Source organism: Lonchura striata, chromosome 1A (assembly GCF_050655825.1).
Source record: "Lonchura striata isolate lonStrDom1 chromosome 1A, ASM5065582v1, whole genome shotgun sequence".
Taxonomy (NCBI): domain Eukaryota; kingdom Metazoa; phylum Chordata; class Aves; order Passeriformes; family Estrildidae; genus Lonchura; species Lonchura striata.
Genome location: NC_140741.1, coordinates 68,623,816 through 68,646,585, shown reverse-complemented (window position 1 = coordinate 68,646,585; position 22,770 = coordinate 68,623,816).

Sequence of the window (22,770 nt, the reverse complement as noted above, 5' to 3'; positions counted from 1 at the left end):
CTTTCCCTCTCTCCTTCCTATCTCCCATCTCCTCTGTACTGGTAGTAGTTTTTCCCTTTTCCACAGCTCATATCCAATGTTTTCTTCACTGTTTTATCTTAGGAAAGTAGATTTACCAATATAATGCTCTTTATGAAACACGGTTGTAGAAACTTAATTAAATTCCCTCCAGTTTCTGGATTTGAGCACTAAGCTATACAATGAAAATTGCAGAAAGTGTGGGTTACTCCTTTCAAATGTTTCCATTTATACATCTGCCATATTTTTAATCACTCTATTTAAGAGACACCCTATTAAAAAAAAAAAGTGACTTAATGAATTATGAAGTGTTATTCTATGTTTTCACAGAACTCATACATGACATATGATGACAAACTTGTCGTTTATCAACGACTGATTTGTTACTTTGTGTGGGATTCACTTCTAGATGAAGACACCTACATTTAGCTGTCTGTATAAGCTAGATGTCTAAGGTCTCTTAGATCATGGCATTCTAGACAATACAGGCAGCAGAACCTGCCAGAGCACTGCAGATATTTGGGATATCAGCACATGGCTGGTAAACACATAACTGGACCTATGAGGATCAGTTCAGTTGCAAAAGCCTAATAACATTTCAGCTACTTTTGGATTTCCAAAACTTTCTTATGAGCCAACAAATATGATGGACCAAGAATAGGTCACATTTTCCAAGTATTAAACGAAACAAACAAAAGGAATCACATTACTGCTAACAAAATCAGCATAAAATGATACACCAAGAATAAACTCTTAGAGCACTACAATTCCTTTGCCTTGGAGGTAATATGAAACCCTCAGACAACAAATTAGGTTGTTCAGGCAACTGTATAGAATCCCAGACACACAGTGACTATCATGAGACTTTGGGTCTAGATGGAGTCTTAAAATCAGGTACAAATGCTTTGAGATTTTTCTTAAGGACTTCTATCAATATAACACATAAAAAGTTGTAAGATCATAACAATAATGGTTTGTCCCCAAAACTACCATAACTGAATTAATTCAAAGAATTATTCACTTACTGAATGACCCATGATCAATCACATATCTTCAAAATATGTACCATTGATCTTAAAGTGAATGTCTTTTAACTTCAAGTGGATGTGGAGATCTGAGGATAAGACAGACACAATGTGGTCTGACTCCTGACTTAAAACATTAGAAATATTTTTTTTAAGTTTTCAGAGCTTTCAAAAGAAAGCCTGAACTGTTTTCTCAGTCTACAGTCTTGCTTCCAAACAGGTGATGGAAAGTGAAAATGTTCAGGTACATTGAAGGATGAGGAGTGAAATGTTTCTTACTGATTGTTAGCAACCCATTGTTAGCAACCCTTTGATTTTGGTGTTAAAGTCACTCCATACCTTCTATCTCTTTTTCTCTTTGAGAAAGAAAATAATTTTTTTTAATGCAAGAATTTATTTTTTTTACTATAAAATTAAGTATGGAGATGGAAAAGAAACATTTCATCAACTCAAAGAAATGGCTTGAAATGAATATTCAATTAAACACAATCACTATAAACACAAGTGTGTCACTCTGATGTACATCTCAAAAAGCCACAGCTTAACTAGGGCTGTCAGCTCTTACTCCAGCATCTAGGTATAGCTGTTCCAGACTTATAAAATTCAAACCAGTGTTTGGAACTTAGTTTCACTTTGTTAGTTGTTGTGTCTGATTTTTTAGCTGCAAACTGTACTTTTTTTGGCATGGCAGCTGTGAGATTAGTATTGAAAATATGAAAGGAAAAAAAAAAGAGGGATGGATAGTTATTCTACTAAAAAAAATATTTATTTTACTTCATCTGTAACCTTTATTGGAAGAATCCTGCTGTACTTGCAAAAATTTTCTCTAAGTCTGGTAAGTCGTGCTGTAGATACCCACATGGGATTTAACATCCAAGCCTAATAGGAGCAAAAATCCTTTAATATTGACTTTGGGATCTGGTGTTAATGCAGTTCTCTTCTAAAAGTTGTAAGAGAAATATCCTTTTTGTCTTGAGTGCAGAATCACAAACTTCTTAAATACAAGTATCTAAATGAGAAAGCAGATTCAGATGCATTTTTTTCATGTTTTATTCTATCATTTGTGTGAATTCAGATGAGAAACTAACAAACTGTATTCAATGCAGACAAAAAAAATATACAGAAACTAAATTTTAGTGAGTGAGCAGTGAGCAAAGCAGAACCACACACACATGACTAAAGCAATGCAAATGAACAGTTTGATATTTTTCTTTTACCTGATGTCTGTTTGGTAGAGTGTGATTCTTGACAGTGAAAGAGCAGCACCTAATCTAGAATGGAATAACTCCAGTAGCTTTAATGGCTCATACCTTCTTCTGCCTCAGGTTGTAACCATCCATCAAGACAGCTGCCTCTCCAAAAATTATATTTTGTTTTATTTCTCAATTTATTCATTTTCTACTTCCCAGTGTTTATCTCCTGTCTGGACTATGATAAAATTAAGCATCCAGTTTTCACAGGAGCCATGTGAATGCAATGGCACGGGGCTCAAACCAGTGTGAGAGACTGAATTGTTAAGGGATAACGACTCAAAACATTCCCCATGTGAGGAGAAGCCAGGGTGCTTTGCTGAAGGTGGAGGAGGTGAGGTTTTGTGGTGGGGTGATCTCATAGGTCAGAGGGAGAATGGCAGGCTATGAGTGAGACAGGAGGTGAATCCTGTGGAGATGGTGCCTCCTGCCATCAGAAATTGTCTCCCCTTGCACAAACCACTGGGTTGTGGGGCCCCCATCCTCCCCTGGGACACTGGTGTGTCCTGAGGGTGCTCAGCTTTGGGGTGCAGTGGGCAGCTGTGTTGTCTTAGAAGGTGTGAGGGGCTCCCAAAGCGTCCCTTGATCCACCTCATCCAGTGTGACACTCCCTGCCCTGGGGGGTACCTGGGTGTCCAAGCCTAAACGTGAATGACTATAAACCCAATAGAAATTGTGCTCTGGGGATCTTCTGAGGGTTTTTATTAACCATTTCCTCAGGGCTTCGCTCACCCCGACAGATCTGGTCTATGACCACCAATGCAACCAAGACTGCACAGCAGCCAAGTCTCGTTGTGGGGCCTAGGGGTGATGACAGTCTCACCTTCTTGTCCTTTCTCTCTCTCTCTGTCCCCCTTTTGTGCTTCATGCTTCTGTCATTTTCTATTCTGGCTTTTCCCTTGTGCATGTCCTTGGGTGATATTTTTGCACTTTCACATTGAAGTGCTTTCATGTTGTTATTGTACTACAGATAAGAATAACCAAAATGCCTACATATCTGATGTTTGTTGCAACAAATAGTTCTACAATAAACCTTGCATGTGTATATTTACAAGCACCTATCACTCAGAGTCGTTTCAGTCTAATCCACCCCAAGGGATTTGTTAATAAAAGCCTGGGTTACCCTCACCTTCTGCAGCCAGTCATGAGAACCAGTGCCATGGAAAGCCACCCTGCGAGCAGAGGGACCCTGCAGCTCCATGGCAGCACATCCTACCCTGCTTCTGTGTTTCTTCCATGAATCTGCTCAGTTTGGGGGGACTAGTTGTTATCCAGGCAATAAAATCAGGAAAAGACTACACTAATCTTTTCGATTATGCAATTTGAAATTTTGCCAGACTCTGTTTCCAGTTGTTTACTCTATTAATTCTTCTAAATTTTGCTCATCTGTCCAGGGATTTGTTGATATCCATTACCTAAATAGATAATCTCCATGAATTAATTAAGGCTGTTATGATTCCAGATGTCTCACTGTAAAAAGATACCACCAGTTTTCAAGGTCCTGTTCTTTGGTGCAAATTATTTTCATGTCATTATCACATACAACTTTTTATTTCAGCATGAGATATTCTTTATTTGCTTGCTTTTAGTCTATCTTTATATAAAGTATAACCTTTCATGATTAAAATCCCTTTGAACACAGAAAGGCTGTCATTCTAATTATTAAAAAATCCATAAAAGCCAAATATTATATGTAATTTTGTCTCAACCTAAATTCTTCCTTCATCTCTCTCCCACCTGCTAATCATCTTTCATCTCTCTCCTACCCGCTAATCATAGATAGACAAGCAGTCTAGTACCTTCCCTTTTACACTGTGCTGTCTTTTGCTATAATCTCATTTTAAATTGCAGAGATGCATGACAGGCAAATATAATATAGCAGGAAAAGTCTTTGCTAAAGAGCATTGTGTTTTCCTTGAATAAATGTTAACTTGAAACCATCAGAGTTTAATCCTGTTGCTTTTTCCAGCTTGATTCCATCACTTGTTTCTCTGAAAGAATAATTATCATAGTAATTACAAAGTAAAGAAAACGAAATATTTGCCTACTATAAATGATCCTGGAACTTCATGAATTTTAAAAGAAAAATTATGAGAAAAAGTAATTTTTCTGAATACACCTGACACATTTTCTTCAACTGACCAGACATGCATAAAATATATTTAAGGGATCAGACTTCATCAATTTTTATTTCAGTCTTATGCCTAAATACCCTTCACATTTTCCCCTTAATTTTTATGCTCTTGACAACAGAAAAACATCTCTGCTCCTCAGAAGTGCTTGAGCTAAAATACAGTAAAGACAAATAGGTGCTTAAGAATTTTGCCCTAGTCTCTGACTATATGCTTGGAGATGCTAAACCTATGCATCTTACAATCCTTACTTTACAAAATTTTAAGGGCCCATCAGAGATCTGTGAATATTTTATATCTGTGAAAAATATTAGCAAGAACTGAAAAACTCAGATTCTGTTTACCCTGTAATTTTCATATTACTCTGGTGACATTTCTGTCATATCATTTGGAGGAAAGAAGCCTGTTTTGTTTTCTTCTCCATCCTGATAACTTAGGTAAGAGTCTGAAAAATAAAAATCTCTGGCAATGTAAGAGACAAGCTGTCAGTGAAAGGTTCAGACACCTTTACCACTTATGTAAGAGTCTTGCTATCTGCAAGTTCAGATGGTGGATGAGGATCTTGCCATCAGAGCTGTTCTCAGAGATGAGTTCAAGGCTTAATTCTACAATTCAGGTTTGTACAGCAGTTTAGGACTTCTGTGGTATAGCTTGCTGCAGTGAGCACTGAGGCCACACCAACCTGCTAAAAGGATGGGTTTGACTGCAGGGTGTTTTAGGAGGGGTTTTGTATTTGAACATGGAAATCACACCTGGAACTCACTGCACAGCCAGATCAAAACTGTATGAGCTTCAGAGCTGACACAGGCCTTCCAAACTCCTACAACCTGGGCACAAAACAAAAGTACCGTGGAAGTCCAAATTAAACATAGGAAATTGCAAACTGGGATAAATGCAGACTCAGTGAAATTACAGGCATGAGGTAAAGTAATTCAGTTTTTACAAGCTGAGGTGTAAACTCCTAAAAATAAGGGGTTTTAATACAGAAAGGAAAAAGAATATACATGTTTATGCAAGTTTATATCAGAAATTATAAATTTCTCATATATAGATAAATCTATATCTCCACCTATTTATCTATCTATATCTGTGTAACAATAAAGTGTCCATATTTTGGGTTCATAGAATAATTTGGACAAAGCATCTATTTCCAATCCCCCTGCTATGGGCAAAGACATCTCTCACTAGACCAGGTTACTCAAAGCATGCAACACTTCAAACATTGGTAGACATTAAACTCTCCATGTTTGGGATCAACCTGTGACTTTATCAGCTTCAACATGAAGCTGATGTTTCTGTTCCTTGTCTGGCTAAAGTCTGATTGTCTTCAGTTAATAGAGGCATGTGATGCCTGTTGGGGCTGGCAGAGGAGCCCTGAGCAGCTTTGGTGTGCACTTCCTAGTTCAAACCCATTATTCTCTGAGCTCTGCTGTGTGATACATTCCCTGGCACAGTGCAGCCCCACAGTGTCTCCAGTTTTATAGTTTCACACACTGGACATTGCCTCAGGTACTGGCTCAGCAGCAGAACAGGCAATAGGGAGACTGAACATGTGCAAGTTGTGCATCTTGGCCTGCCAAGAGTTACAGATGTGATTGATCTTACTGGCATGTTTCCATTTTAGCCATTATTTCTAGCCTATTCTGTCACTCTGAGCTGAAAGCAGCACTCATATAATGTCAAATTTTTAAAGAAAAGAAGAAAAAAAATTTAATTTCCACACTTTTCTGGGGCATTACTCATTATTTTTATTAATTGGCTAGGAGTTGGTCCTCTTTTAACCATTCCTGTGGAATTTCTTAATGCACTTTTTCTTTTTTTTACAATATTTACTTCAGCTTACCTTATCTTTAGGTAAACTTTTCCCTAAAGTTAGGACACAAAGCAAAGTCTTCCATGGCTAGAAATAAACACTAACAGTTGCAATTTTCAGAGATCCCAAAAGACAGTATGAAGTTTAAATAAATACTTTGGCATCTAGATCATATTGAGCATTTAAGATTTACCCTAAAATGTCTTTTTACAATATAAGAAATAACTTTTGAAGTTAGATGTAGAGCACTGCATGAGATTATGGTAAAGACAAGGTTGTGGAAATTGCTAGTATTGTTATCCCTGTTGGGCTGAGTCAGAGAATTTCTGTAAAATATTATGTGCTTTGTTTTCCCTGCTGGAAAAACTAGAAATAACATTAGCATTGCCAAACATCCCTCTGGCTTGTTTGGAGTACTTGCTTAAAATCGTTCCTAATTCTTCACTAAGGAAAGCTCCAGTGGGGTTCTAATAATAAGCAAGGTCTTGAGGTACCACAAAACCACTACTTTGCCTTGCTTAGAAAACCTGAGTGAATAAAGTTTTCCACAATGCGGATCCTTCTCATAAATAATATTATTTTCAATATATCAAAGCACTCATGTTCAGTTATAAATGTGGAAAGATTAATTCAGAAGACCAAATGGAATGATTCGTTAATAAGTGGAATTTCTTCCTTGAGTTACCAGAAGCTCCAAGCCACTCAGAGTTCCCGAATTCAACTTTTGTTATTTATTGGTTTGTCTGTCACTAGATGGCAGTGTCAGTATATGCAAAAATCTGCCAGAAAAGCTTATCCCCAGCAAGGAGTAAAAAAATGCATATTTTTGTTTAGCAAGGTACAATGATATTTACCGTGAAAAAATGGGAAGACTGAAAAGGTCTTTGATCAGTCATTAAATAGTTGATATGTTCCATTTTGTTGCTGTCCAGTTAATGTCCTGAACAGATTTCTCTAATTTTCTTCCACTGATTATACCCATCTGCTAAACTTAGGATGCAGCAAATGATCTCTAGACAATATTTGTCTTTAGGTCCCACATCCATTTCAACAAAATTTTTGCCATATCAGTCCTCATTATCCATATCAGAATAATTCACCATGTGTGTCTTTCAACACGAAGTGAGATCTACTAGGCTGGTACTTGATAGTCAGAAAGAGCCAACATCAAATGCTTTCCAAACTTCTATTTTAAAATCAGTAGAGATCTAAATTTCCAATAAAATTATGCAATGTGTCAGGGTTGTAAAAAGCTCATACCTTCGTACTCATCTGGAAAACAAAACCACAAAAATTATGTTTTGTGCTTCATTCTTGGCATCAGTTTATAATTTTCTCACCTGTCATGTTTTTGCTGATGAATATAAGATCTCCAAACAAGTTTTTTGGGGAAGATACAGACGGCTGTAGTGTCTTGAATCCCTGTATGGAAAGAAATTGGTGCTAAGTTTTATTTTAGCCACTAGATGGTAGCAAGACTGCATACCTGGAGGAAAGAAACCTCAATTTCTGTTTGAGTTTTTAACAAAAATTACCAGAACTAGTTGGGTGGCAGGTGACAATCAATAGAGAATTCAGCCTTCAGATGAGTTTTACTTGCTTTAGTGTTTCACCTCTCCATAAAAACAGTTTTCATCTCCTGAATCTGTCAGAGTTTTAGTTCAGGCATGTTTATATTATTTTAGTTTTGTGTTTTGTTTGTTTTTGAAAAGAATGGGAAAAGGAAGGAGAGAGATCAACCCACTGGACATCAAATGAACCTGAAAGGTTAGTAATAAACACAAAAAATAGGACCTTAAAAACATCCACTGTTCTTTTTCCATTGGTTTCCTCCTTCAAATTCATATGAGAAAATAATATGAATTTTCAAGTTACAAACTTTGAGAGACCAGGGTTTTACCAGGGTTTCACTGGTAAAAGCAAATATCCATGAGCATTATTAAGCCCCTCAGATAATTTCTTAGGATGTTATCATAAATATGTCTGCTGAGAAAGTCTGTTCATGTTTGAGGGACACAAGATTAGACAACATACTCTATCGTAGGCAACTAAAAGATTTGCTAAGTCTGAGTCTTTGATAGAGCTCAGAGCTTGTGTTTGGGGCTGATTCAGGTATCTGAAATTCCTGAAATTTCCACATGCTGTGGAAAAAATGAGCCATCCTTGGCTATGATGATGGAAGGAGCCAAGGACGTTGTATGATCTGCAGAAATATTTCACCATTTCTCAGGGATGCTCTCAAGAAGTAGCTGTCTTAATTTTCAAGGACCATTTATAAAGTGCTTCAACATCTGCCACATTTTAAGAATTGGCTTGTGGAGACAGGCGTGATGTTTGGGGAGGAAGGGAAGGCTGAGGTAAAACTGCGTGCAAATATTTTGGCTTGAAAGACCAGAGCAGAGCATTGGTTGTGCCAGTATCTCTAGATTAAAGTTTGGCTGTTCTCTAAATCAGTGTTATCATATCTGAACTCACAGAAAGCACGGCTTCAATGTACTCAAATTGTCATTAACTTATCCCCCTCCCAATCTTCTGTCATTAGGACTGTATTTTTAAAATCTGTTTACAGTATAAAGTATTTCAGATGTTTGTATGTATCTGGAGGCTATAAAAATAACCATGGTTCTGGATCAAAAGAAGGCTTTATCAGTATTCTTGGAGCTCCTTAGCTTTTTAAATGTATATCTGAAAAGAAGATATCAGGAGACCCTTGGTAATGTTTGTGGAAAATATGTGATAAACCAGAAAGTGAATAGATTATGAACAAAAAGAATTTAAATGGCAAGTTTTAAGCCTGTGAAATAATAGATCCAAGTCCTCCAAACTTTATTCTGTTCAAAACTTTGCTTGCTAATCTTTTATAATGTCCTGAAGTTCAGAAGCAAAACAAAGACACAAAGGGACTTACTTAAATAGAATAAAAACTTAGGTTTCAGTTTTTAAAGCCTTATGCCATCCACAGGATGATTTTGCAGAGGCAGAGGTGTGGGAGGTCTCATCAGCAATTGGAGGGGTGCATTTGCTGAAGGACAAGTGTGCTGGCTCCAGAGCAGACACCTCAGGTCTGATAAGAAAACACAGTCTCCAGGACTTGCAATAAGCTTGCCAAGGCTTCTATTTAGAGCCTGAAACCAGGCTCAGCTCAGAAGTGAACATGTGGAGCCCACGTGTGTTTACAAGTTAGTGGGGCCTGGGAGGGCCTCTAGCTATTTATCCATGTGTCTGTCAGTGCACTGCCTTCCTGCACGCTGGATGTCAGGGTGCAGTCCTTCCCTTGTGCTTCTGAGTGCTCAGATATTTCTTTTGGTGTGTGTTTTTACAGGGAGGAACTTAAAAAGAAAAAGAATCCAACCAAACCAACCACCTCTCAACACTATCTTACTGCAGTTAATGTATGTGCTATGGTTGTTCGTATCACTTCATTTTTATCACTCTTAGTGCTTTTGCTGTCACACAGAGGCACATAGGCAAGAATATTCCTGTTACATAGAGTCACTTTCTTCTAAACTTTAGCTATTATCATACCAGGAGTCACAGACAGGGAAGTAGCCTCTGCTGATTAGGGGAAATCAAAGATTCTTTGTTTGGGATTGAAAATTCTTCCTGCATAGCACAGTAATATGCTGTGAAGACATGACTTTTTCAGGCAATTTCACCTTCAATAAATGTAGTGGTAACTGTGCTCTGAGTGGCTGAAGAATCATCACCTGTGTACAGGCAGACAAGCAGAGCCTGGGAGAGCTCTGTGTAGAGAAGGTGCCAGCAGGGCATAGGCAGGCTTTGGGCTCAGGAATATGATCGTGATTGGGTTGGATCTTCAAAGCAATGCTCCTCACACGTTCAGTGCACTCACTGGAAAGTGGCTGTGCACATTCTGTGGCTCAGTGAGTGGCTGTGAGCACCATCTGTAAATGCCTGCATGAGCACTGATGCTGACTGAAGCACAGACTGAAGGAGCTGGGAATGAGCCTTGTTACAGCTCTGGATAATGGGATTGAGCACTGATTTTAAAAAATCCTTAAAAAACACTCTAATTCTCATGCCTCTAAAAGAACTAAGGTTGCACAGGGCTTGTTAGCTTTGGCATTCAAGCCACAGGATTCTGATTCCTCACACTATGGAGTAAGACCAGACTTCTGCAGAATTACTCCCACTCAAGACTTGTGTGATCTCTCTTCCAGATTCAACAATTCATCCTCTTTTTTCCTCAATCTCCTCACAAAGTATCTTTGCTAATTAGACTATCACACTGAAGAATATCAAAACTGGGAGAGGCAAGGCAAATAACTTGCTTTCCTTATACTGCTTTATTCCTCTGAGGTACTACTCCGAGTCCTTTATGTTGACAGAAGAAAGAGTGTATCATTTAAATTTCATGTCCCAATTCTCTAATTGCCAAAAGTTAATATAATTAGGGAGTATTCAAAATGAAAGAACTGACAGAATCCATGGCCTTTTTTCCTCAAAAAACTGTGATCTTAGGATCTTTTATGCAGGATAGGAGAAGAGGAAAATAGACACTGAGGTGGTTGTGTGATATTAATCTCCATTTCAACTAAGTAATGCCTTGAAGGAGGAAAAAAAATATTGTGGTCAGCTACACTGAGGTCTCATCACTCTTGTATATCCTTTTAATTTCTTTTTACTTCAATTTATAATGGCTTTTTTCTTCCTTCAGCAACTGTTGTGGCACTTTTTCAACTCTAAGTTCACAAGTAGAATCATTTATTTTAATAATGTCTTTGCTTTAGCTTCTAGTTGAACATCATTTGCAATGTTCCAAAGCCTTGCTAACTACAGCAACATTACAGCAATGATTTAATTATTTCCTTCTCAGTATTTATTTGAGACAAAAGTTCCCTGACGAATCTCAGATCCTCTACATTTGTTTTAGGAAAGGAGCAAATGTCACGAGTACTAAGCAGGCAGGTACTCCTACTGAAGTAGTCCCCAACCACTCTTCAATCATGTTAGCAAACTGTGAAAATTTCTGGCCAGACTTATTGCACTAACAGCGAAAAATATCTTTGATGCTCCTTCTTTGTAGACTTCCCAATCCCTGTTCTTCATAATGAAATAGAAACAGCCATCATATACTACAGATGTTTTTGCAAAGGACTTCTACAAAGTTTTGTCCTATAGCACACTTGTCTGAGGACAGATAAGGGATCTGGAATGTACAGTTTTAATGAGACTTTTTAATATAGAAAAATAATTGGTAAAATGTGCTTTACTGGTACACTTTAATAAAGGTTTTCAGGGACTTTTGTTCCCAAAGTAGTAACTTTTGTTCCCAAAAGTAACATGTCTCTTCTGGGTGACTGAGTTTCCTGACAGTATCTCCTACTGCAGATGGCAAAAAGGTCATTTAAATTCACAGGATATTCACCTTATACAACCTGAGCACTGGGGGAGGGAGGAGATGTTTCAGAACACTGAAAAGAGAGACACTTTCCTGCCAAACTTGGCTATTTAGTAAGTCTGAAATTCATGTTTTTCGAGTTACTGGGGTGTAGAGTGGTGAACCAAAGCAGTCTCACATGAGCAAAAAACTCACAACTTGTAGGGGTTGGACACACACACACAAAAAAAATCCCCCAATATTACTATTGTTTCATACCAACTCAGAGATTTTTTAAAGAATTTATCTTGAGGACACCCTGCTAACCACAGAAGGGACTGAAACATAAGCACCAAAGAAGAAGCATAGCAAGAAAGGAAAGCAGACCCAGACTTTTGGTCTCTGCAGTTCCTGCCCTCATTAATTACACTATTTTTCCCTACTTAAGGACTGGAACACAAAACAAGGGAGATTGCCTATGAGGAAAGGGACAAATTTTCTCTTTGATACAAAAGGTTCTACCATGATGATAGAGGAATATCCTGATCAAACAGGTTAGATAGGTACACAAACTTCCACAAGTTATAAGACTGAACATACAGGAGAACCAGAGTTGCAACTATCTCTGCAGCATGAGAGATTGCCTCATCTCTCACAATCCTCGAGCCAAGCTTCCATAAGAAGCAAAAGTCCACATTAGGTGGTTAAACAATGAAAATATTCAAAGCAGGAGATGAAAAAATGAACCACAGCAATACTGATGTGTTTTGTGATGGAAGGACACCCACCCTTCATACCCTTGAAGTGTATATTAATAGTTCTGAACATCTGTTGCCCATCTTCTCGATGGTAGGATACAAAAGCACTGGGTTTATCTTCTTTTTGTACTGGCTAGACCAACATCTCAGGGGCCACCCTGAACTGAGCTCTTGTACTACTTTCACCATAATTATTCTTGGGTATCTGTAATTAAAACCATCTGAAAAAGCTACAGAGTTAAGGCATCTCTGAAATACAGTGAGTTAAAATATTATGTAAGGTCAGTCACAGTGATGACTATGACATTTTGGCAAACAAATCTGTACCTTTAAATTTCAGCATCTCTTCCTCTTTTTTGCTAGTAATTTTTCAATGAACATCTAATGAGTTAATAATAAACAAAAGAAATCCCTTCCTATGGTCTCTTCTTGTCATTCATACAAATACATCCCAGAACATTGGAGTAACTTTCCCATGTCAGCCTTCATGTAATTTTAGAGGGTGCTGACAGTGCTCAGACTTCAAGGTTTGTTAGGAACCAGCAGGATGCATGGGACTAGATTTGGAACCTGAAAATATAGCTAGATATTCATTAGAATCCCATAAGTAACTCTGTGCTCAACTCCCACAGCTTCTCATGAATTATCTGATTATCAAAGAAAATCTCAGTAGTTGCTCACCCTTAAGGCATTCTTAAGGTTGTCATTCCAGACATAAGTCTTAATGTCAGAAGGTCTACAGTTGCCATGTGTTGTGGAGAAAAAAGGTTTTCTCCTTGAGAAATGTAATGTTCTGCTGCCAATTACATACCCAGTCTGGGTTGTTGACAGCTTCCTTTTCCTTTCACACTTAGGCAACATCTCTGGTCACAGAAAATGAAGCAAAGGCCTCAGGAAAGAAAGAGAGAAATTTATTTTAGGGGAGAAAAAAGTGAAACTCTGAGCCAACTCTCTGATGGCTGGTCTGTTGAGATTTAGCCAGGATCTCCTGGGTCTGATTTATAATGGATTTTTCTGGGCCAGAATGAATTTCTGAAGAACATCATCTACACAAAGTAAAACAAACAAAAGAAAGCAGGGATCACAACTATTAAATACTACATGTACTTTCTTCCTCTTCTGAAACTGCTCTTCAGTCTGGTGATGGTCTTTATCATACAGAAGAGCCATGGCTGTGCTAGTAGGAATAATTGAAGACAACATGGAGAAAAATTAGGCAGAGATCTGAAACCACAAAAGAAAAAAAAAGCTATAAAATATAGTAGAAAGAAAAACACTGGAAGGCAGAAGAAGACTAAGACACACAATTAATTAATAATGCACCATGACATGAAAAGATGTTGGGTTTTAGAAAGCAGTGGTAGGTCCATGAAGTTGGGTTTGTGTGCTTACTAAGCAGCTATTGCAGTGAGAAAGACTTGCCTGTAGGATATTTGTGTGTGGATGTGGGCTGTTTCTTGGGGTAGGGATGTTTCCTTCCTTCAAAATATTTTGCTCCTTCAGTCTTGGATCCAAATTGGAACCAAATGGTTCCTGGATGTAATTATTTCATAAGATCTGTTAAACAGACATTAGAACTTTCACCTGCTGTAATCTTAGCTCAAAGATGGTTTGCAAGGAGGAGGAAGAGTGCGGCGTCCTAGACCCTTCTCAACTGAAATCTTTCAATTTATAGATCATAAATCACTTAAAGCTGAAAACCACATTTAAGTAACACCTCATTGAGCCTTTTTAAAAACATTTTCTCTTGGTCTACCACATGTATAAATAGAGCTGAATAAAAATGATTTGTCTTGTTGATAATGAGACTAAAAGCACTGGTAGCAGAGTAATAATATATGCTTTGAGAAAAATCCTGTTAATGTTCTTTAAAATACTTGTCATGATTCAGACAATGGAAAGCTGTGTCTTTTGTTTGTTATACTGGAGGAAGAAAATATGAAAGGAAAAAAATCTTCTATATTTTTAAACAGATTTATATGCTATTAGGGGAAAAGGGATGTGTGTTTAAAGGAGTGTGGAGGAACACTTTCAGGAAAGTGCTGCCATCATGGCAAAAGATGCTGGTGTCCTGCTCACTGGGCAATACTATTTAGATATTCCAACATGAAGGCTTTAATGTTAAAATGGAACCTAGAGGGCCATGACAGACATGCCACGGGAGAGAGAGTCCTCTCTTTTTATTTTCTTCATCTTTTGTTTGTTTTTATTTTAGTTCTTAATTTTGGTTTTTATGTCTAAAGACGATTCTGCTCTTAACTTTTCTTCCAGTGTAGCTTTTCAGAAATTGTTTACACAGCCAGACCCTCCTATCCCAGAAAAAGCTGGGACTAAGGATTTTTAAATTGAAAAATTGTAAGTGTCAAGGAAAGAGAGATAGATGGTAAATCAGTTACAACTGTGAGAGAGACACAAAGGAAAATGCTGCCACTTCCAAAAATGACACAAATTCCTTTGATGGAAGTGTCTACAACAGCAAAAGTTTCTAATCTATGTCTGGTTCCCCTATAAAAATACAATTTAAAAAAAACCTCTGAAAAAATTAGAAAAAATAATAGAGAAAGAATGATATTTTGGGAGAGAAAAGATGGGACGATTGTTAAGAAGCATTTCTGAGGAAAATGTTTTCTTTACTATCTCACACTACATCTAATTTAATTGATGGTATTTTGGTTGCTTTCTTATATAGACATCCCAAAGTTTATTTTCATGAAAATTTCTCTGCATATCCTGAATTAGAACTCATGCCTCAGAGATGCCCTTATGCTTTGTGAATATATTGAGAAATATGCTTTCAAATTATCTTGCACCAATTTCTCGTCTTCACAATGAAGAGGCCATATTGCAAACCAAAAAAAGTACCACAAAACATCTTTCAGCAAGGATATCTTGCTGCATATGCCTCTAGAGTAAACTGTGGGATGTTGTGGTATTCTAACAGAGCTGAAGACCCAAAGTATTGCTCATGCATTTCTCAGATCGTACATCTCCCACAGAACTTGCTGCATAAATTTAAGAAACAGCCATGGTTATTTTTCCATGTCAGGACATAATGAGGTATGTCACTCAGCCAAAGACTTTTAGGAAATGAGGCTGAAAAGCAATGAGCCATACTTAGAACACCAGAAACATTGGCAATGCTCATTAGAAGGAAGTCAAACCTTTTCCTGGTATATTCAAGGTACACAGGAGATCAAACCAACATCCTTGCCCAGCTGCCTTCCTTCTGACAGTTCTTAAGCTGCTTCATCATGCACTGAATCTAACATTAATTGAGTGTAAGTCCACGCAAGAGTGCTAATTAAAACAATGTACCTATCAGAAACTCTTATGCCTTGCAGGCAGTGAGAACACAAGAGACAGCTGCTGTTCCACGTCAGGGTATGGGAGGATAAGATGTAATTGACCCTGCAGTTGTTAGGTTAATTCACAAAGGGAAATCTCTTGCACAACTGGTGTTTCATCTGCTCTTGCATAAAAAACAACTTTACCAGAAGAATTCTCTTTATATAATCTATTAGTATACAATCATGAAGACTAATTACTTAAACAAGGACTTCCACAGGCACAGGAAATAAGGAAGTCTTGTGCCCCATATATTTCTGCTGCATGCCTGTCTGACTTCAGAGTCAAAGAAAGCACAGGCTCCATTTGAAACTTTTCCTCTGTCTGGGGCCCGCTTAAATCTTGTCCCATGTGGGAGATGCATGAATATGAACATCTCCTTTTTACCTCCATGAGGCATTACATGCAGTTTTTCTTGCTGTGGCTGGTCATCCATTTTCACAAAACAGGTAGAGGCTTAATTATTTTCGGTACTTCTACTCCCCTGCTGAAATCCTTCAATAAAATACTGGCTTCACTGGGAGGAAAAAGGAAGCACAAAATTAGGAATATGCATGGACAGGCACACTGTCAGCAAAAGCCCCATGTTGCCCTTGTGAAGTTAAAACAGCCACCTGCAGTTTCAGATAAGACAATTTTCTTTACATACATGAGACTGTTGACATTACTCCAATGGTGCCAAAAAAATTATTTTTTTCTGTAATAAGGAAACCCACAAAATCCTGCAGGAGCCCACAAAAACTCAGTTGTATTCAGTGTACAGAAGAAAACGTAGGCCTTTATATGCTGGCTGAGTGGCTTTTAACATGCCTTATTCCTTGACAGAGGAAGACATGCTGTTACATCCCTCAAAGGCTCCCTCTAAGAAGCACAAGATTATTCTCAATTAATGGGTGTGTATCTGGTGAAAAGGGCTTAATCCACACTCTTTGGAATCAAACATGAATCTGAACTCCTTGAAGGTGCTCATGCCTGAGGTTTTGGGTTGTTTTATAGAGATAAAATGACCACCTGCATGTATTTATTTAGATCCCAGTCTAAAGTTTATGTTTAAAAAGTAGGCTGAGTTTTTCACTTAAGATTAAAAAAAAATAAAAAGCCTTGATCAGATCAAATTTATATTTTTCTAATACTTTTCAATTTGCTTATGGGAAAAATTCAGAGGAGTTTCTGGAATGGAGACAGGATTGTTTAACAAAGTAATAGACAAGTTAAACCAAGTATTTTGGAAAAAAAATCTTAATGCCTGCTAAAAAAATATTTAATTTTACTTTCTCTTAATAAAACAAAAACAAAAACAAAACAAAAAGGACAACAAAACAACCAGAACCTCTTCATAATATAGGGCTACGTGTCAAAGGAACTTCTCCTCTAACCCTGCCCATCAGCATCTCTTGCCCCTTATGCACACTGATGACACAAGAACAGTTTTCCATGAAAAAAATTTTTAAGAACTCAGGCTTAGTTATGCAAATATTCTCAGCTGATAAGTAGTGTAGTTTGTCTGAACACTGGCACCTAGAATACCTGAAGGCAATTTGGTTTAGTAATCAAGTAATTGGCAAGGAACATAAATTAAAGTTCTGTTCAGGCATTTCCAAAGGGATGCTCACTAATACAAACTCATGCAACAATTACCAGCTTTAATCTGTTGTTCCCCCAAAGGTAGTTTACACACCTGTGCTGGAGCATGAAGGGAAGAGAATACCAGTCAAACCATCTGTGTATCAGTAATCTCTCTGCAGCTGCTCCTTCAGCTGCTGCTGCAGCACTTTACTCCTAATGGGGCAGTTGCCTCCCCTGACTGAGTTAAGAGCTCAATGTTTTCCATGTTAGCCCAAATGCTGGCAAGTGTACATGGGTAAGAAAAAGGATTAGGTACTGCATTTTTTAACTTCCATGGCTCCCATAATTTAATTGAAACTTCATGGCACTAACTGCCCTTTTCTTTGAAGCACTGGATCTCAGATTTACAGGAATTTTCATCTTCCTAAAATGATCTTTTACATCTGTTTTATTAAAAATTTTGGATTGGTAGTGTAAAAGCAGAGTTGTTACAATCCACTACATGCTAGAATTCTGTTGTCCTTGTTTTATGCTCTAAAAGTAAAGTTAAAATAAATGTTACTAAAAAAGAGCTATTATTTGGTGCTACTGGTTGTTTTGATAAAGTGATATACTTACACAGAGGAAGAACCAAATAGCTTAGCAGGATATGGCTGAATTGCTCTTAGATTAAACTTATTTAATTTAGGCATCAGGAAGCTCTTGAGCCTGAACCTTTGTGTTTTTATGACAGAGCTGAGATATTCTGTCTTCTTCTTGAGTGCCATGTGATAGAAATACAAAGGAATAAAAAGATTTCTGGTAAACAAAGGGAGGAAAGGAATCAATCCACTTTGGGCAGATTTTCAGCCTCATTACTGAGGCTGAAATAGTAGAGTATTTCTTATATCTTCAACCTAGATAATGTTAACATCTGTGTTAACTTTTGCATTACTTATTCCTAATTTTCAAAATAGCTGCAGCAAGTGAAAACAATTTTAAGGCATCTGTAAACTTAGGAATCTAGTCTGGCATTTAGATACAGAGAGGTTAGGAAAGCTAAAGCCACCTAATTTCCACTATTTTGCAATTGCATTAATTGTTCCTTAGAGCAGAAAGAAGGGCTTGGATCTGCATTCTAAAGGAAAAGAAAACAGAGTGAAAGAGGAGAGTCAGTCCTGGCGTGACTCTATCAGCCCATAAAATGATATGAAACAGGATAATATGCCAATATAGCTTTGAAGTACAAGCAAAAAAATGGCAATCCAAATATTTAGATATTCATACAGTAAGGGGAGGAGGAGGCAGGAAAGACATTCTGCTTATAAGAAGAGAAAGACTGTAGAGATCTATGCCTTTGAGAAACAGCTGTGTGGTCTGATTTCATCTCTTGTTCAAAATAGAAATGGAAGTTTTCCTAAGTACAAGGAGAAAAAGTCATCCAGAGAACTATGTTTTATGACATCCCAAAATGAGCTAGCACGTTACATGCTACAGAAACGCTCAGTGACTTGTCATGGAATTCTCTGTTCCTTTGAAGTAACTACATGAATTGCTCTTTACTCTGTGGACAGTATTCCAGTTGTCCTTTATGACTTCATATTAAAATTTGATGGAAAACACAATATTTGCAGCTGAGGGAAGCCCTTTTCAATGTAGTTATGCTCTGCTCTTCTTTTTTGAGACTATCTCTATGTGAAACAGAGTTGGTTACCCTCTCCTGTTGCTGGTATTGGGAGATTAATCTGTTAGGACCATAAAACCTGCTGACAATCACTGCTCAGCCAAAGCCACATGAGTTTCTCATTCACATCTGCGTTATGCCTCAGAGCCTGTATCAAAGCAGTGAAGCATATAAAACAAAAAGATTCCCTGGATGAGATCTGTGAGCCAAAAGAAACTTCTGGGCAAAACTGAGTCTGTGTTTGGAAAAAGTAGAAGACAAGGCAGTCTGAAGCTAGAGTTATTAAATCTGAGCAAATCTTGGCATTGCCATAACTAGTTTAACCATTTAACAAGGAAAAACCCCAGACAAACAAACAAAACAAACAAGCAAATTAGCAAGAATAGTCTGGCCAGGTAAGAACATAGCTTTTTTTCCCCAGTTAATTCACAGAAAAGTATTTCAGGTGACCTGAAACTCTTCAAATAATTGCCCAAGTTGTGACAATAGCAAAAAAAGAACCAAACTCTGGTGGAAAGGAGTGTGTCTGTGCAATAGCTCACCAAGCAGGGGTGGGAGTAATTCTCACATGCAGATGCTCAGTCTTTAGAGAACCTCCCTGGGGTATGGTGGGCAGAGGTTCAGGGCCCCTTTTCTCCCAGTGCAATGTATTTTTTATCTTTTACATTTCAGAATTATGTTCCTCCAAGACACTTCTTTACAGGACTTCTTATTGACTATTTGAGTAGTAAATAGCCCAGAAAGAGGAAGAAGATTCTACTGTCCTTAAGAGATACTCAGGATGGGGGTAGTTGTAGCTCTGATTAGATAGAGAGGTGTTTGTTTCTAGCATCCTGGTTGAACACATATAGATCTACTCAAGGTGCTCCTTGTATATAAAATGATTGGAAAAAAGAATAAAATAGTTCTGCAGTACCTTTATTTCTGGGTGACTTAAACCAATTTTACAGTGTTTATTCATGATTTTATTACCAAACAGAAATATGAGCTACATATAGTCCTTGTTTTTTCTCGTAGTTTAACCATAATTGCTGAACTTCAAAGAAGAGCTGTTCTCTTTCTAAGGCCACACCTTGTGCATGAAAAGACTTCACCTTTAGTTACTTATCTGTCAGCAGCCTGCATAGAATATGACTGCCAAACCTGGTGTGAACAATGCTTAAATGTTTTTCCTTGGTTGCAGGTATCAGAGGTGTACTTCAATTAGTTAAACTGAGGGATTAATTTAAAAATATTTTTGATTTATTTATTTTAATAAAATAAAGCCCATGTTTCAAAGACTGTTGTTTTGTACCGTGGGCTTTGATTTTAAGAAATGTTTGGAATTGGACAATTTGTGAAATTCATAGTTCTTAAAAGCTCATTTGCCACAAGGTGGCAAACTATGTCTGCAGGTCCAAATTGAAAACCAGTGAATAGAGGTGTCAAGACAACTTAGAAAATCTTTTATTTCTTGTGCTTAAGTAGATAACAGTATCATATCAATACCTGGTCTATTGGTACCATGAGTGGGGAGGAGGAAATGTTCTTAAGAAGCAAGACAGCATGCAGAGAGGGAAAGACGCTTCACCATGCTGATGCTTTTTGATGCTTTAAACTCACCACTTAACTCACAGAATAGGCATTTAAACATTTAAACCTTCCAGGTCTTCCTGAGACAGTACTCTAAATTTCATCAGAAAAAAAAAAAAAAAAAAAAGAGTCTGTGGAGGCAGCTGCTATATCCATGAATAACAATTAACACAGTTATAGGGCTTGGCTTGGTGGAACTAAGTTCTACACCAGGATCAAATTTTTTTCTACCTAATAGGTCATTTGAATGATTTTCCATGAGGACTAGACTTGCATGACCTACAAAAGCACAGAAAGAATATTTGTTAAAACCTCTTTTAAAATAAATAAATAAACAAAAGAGAAATCCGTAGCTAGATGATGCTAAATATGCATGTTGCAAAGATAAGTGCAAAGTTAGAGGTTAATTTTGTTTTTGTAGTGCATTAACTAAAATAGCTGGAAGCTAGTTGGTACTATTATTAGAGTATCAAGGAGAAAATAAACCTGAACAAAGCAACAATAAAAAACAAACTTTTTTGTCCTAAACAAAAGGCTTTGGTAATAACAATGAATGTTAATCATAAGTGTAGAGTTTCTTCTGGAGAAATCTGTAAGAAGGGAAGAACTCTGGACAGATTTAATTTCTGACTTTTTTTGCTTCATTGCAGCTGCATTAAGTAGTAGTCTAGTGCTTGATGAGTTTCTGATTGTAACCATTTATATTAAGTCATGCAACTGCAATAGCAATGCAGATGAGACGCTGCTCTGAAACAAAGAGCAAGTACAGTTTGCAGAAGAGCTTTTAGTATTTTATCAAGGTATAACTAAAATTCCTGAAATTACCTGCTGGGTGTTTAAAGAGAACAAGCCAAAGCAAAAGGAAAAAAAAAATAGAAAAAGGCAGCAAATTTTCAGGGTATGGAAAGGAAAAAAATTGTAGTTGAGGGTTTTACAGTACTTCTGAAATGGTGCTGAAGGAAAAGACTGAGATGATTATTCCTTTCCCTCCCGAGATTCTGCATTTAATTTTTTCCTATCAGGTCCAGTCACATTGTGTGCAAATGTTTTTTGGGCAATCAAGAATGAACACTTAGGGGACCAAACCCTGGGCTAGCAGGAACTATGTTAGGCTGCCCTCTCAATATGGAGTTAAGTGACAGACCTGCTTTAATGGCTCTACAAATGATCCATGCAGAAGGAGTCTTTAAATAGTTGTTGACAGTTAGTGGATCTTTCCTTCTCATTTTTAAGAATGCTAATGGGAATAACAGGAGAAAGAAAAAAATGCCCATCTGTATAATTCCACAGAGACTTTCTTTATCTGCCATGTCAAAGCTCCATAAAATTTACAGAACCTCACTGACAGTAAGGAGTTAATGTCTAGGATGAAATCCGACTTTGGGTCTCCCGGATTTTCCTTTAAAACAAGATTGAAAACTTAAAAATAGTGAGCTCAGCAATGGATTAGCATCATCATGCTCTGATAAAAGTTCACAGTCCTCCATGGAAAGACAAGTTGGACTTATTATATGAATGTACTTTCTGGAAGGAAAACTTTACCCTGTGACACATTTTCAGACAGAAATACCTAAAACTTTCACCTCTTCACATCTGGAGTTTGGTGGCTAAAGTAAAAAAATGTGTCGTAGTAGCTGACAGATTCCGAGTCACTGCTCTGAACAGCTGTGTGACACATCTGCAAACAGGGACAGCTGAGTGCAGGTGTCCTTCCCTGCTGGGGAGCAGCTCAGTGGTGCCAGCAGACACAGATTGCTGGGACTGAGTATAATTACAGTAAAGTTGATACACTCTGAGAAAGGACAGAAACTCTGCTCTGAGAGATCAGTAAGGCACCAACACAGAGCATGGAGCACATGGCTGGAATGTGATTTCACCTGTAAATGAATTGCAGAGATCAAGTTGTCAGGCAGCACACAGTGGTGTTAGAGGGAATGCAATGTCCTGGTCAACTGCAGACTGAAGTTTTCCACTTGAATGTGTCTTGGACTTACACATCCAATGGTGTGACCTTGCTCTACATTCAGGAGGTTCAGCTTGTGATTCAGGTGCAGCAAGCTATGAGCAGCAGCTGTTGCCATTAATCTGTGAGAGAGCACAAAGTGCAATAAATTCTGCATAATAAGGAGGTGGAAACAAAGAAGTGGGCTTGCTCTGTTAATAATGAGTTGCTAATCAATTGTTCAGAAGAAAAACACCAGCAGGAAAAGGTATAAAATCTGAGAAAAAGAGGTAGATTCAAATGATGATCAGCAATACTGAGGATCAGTTTGTTTCAATGAACAGC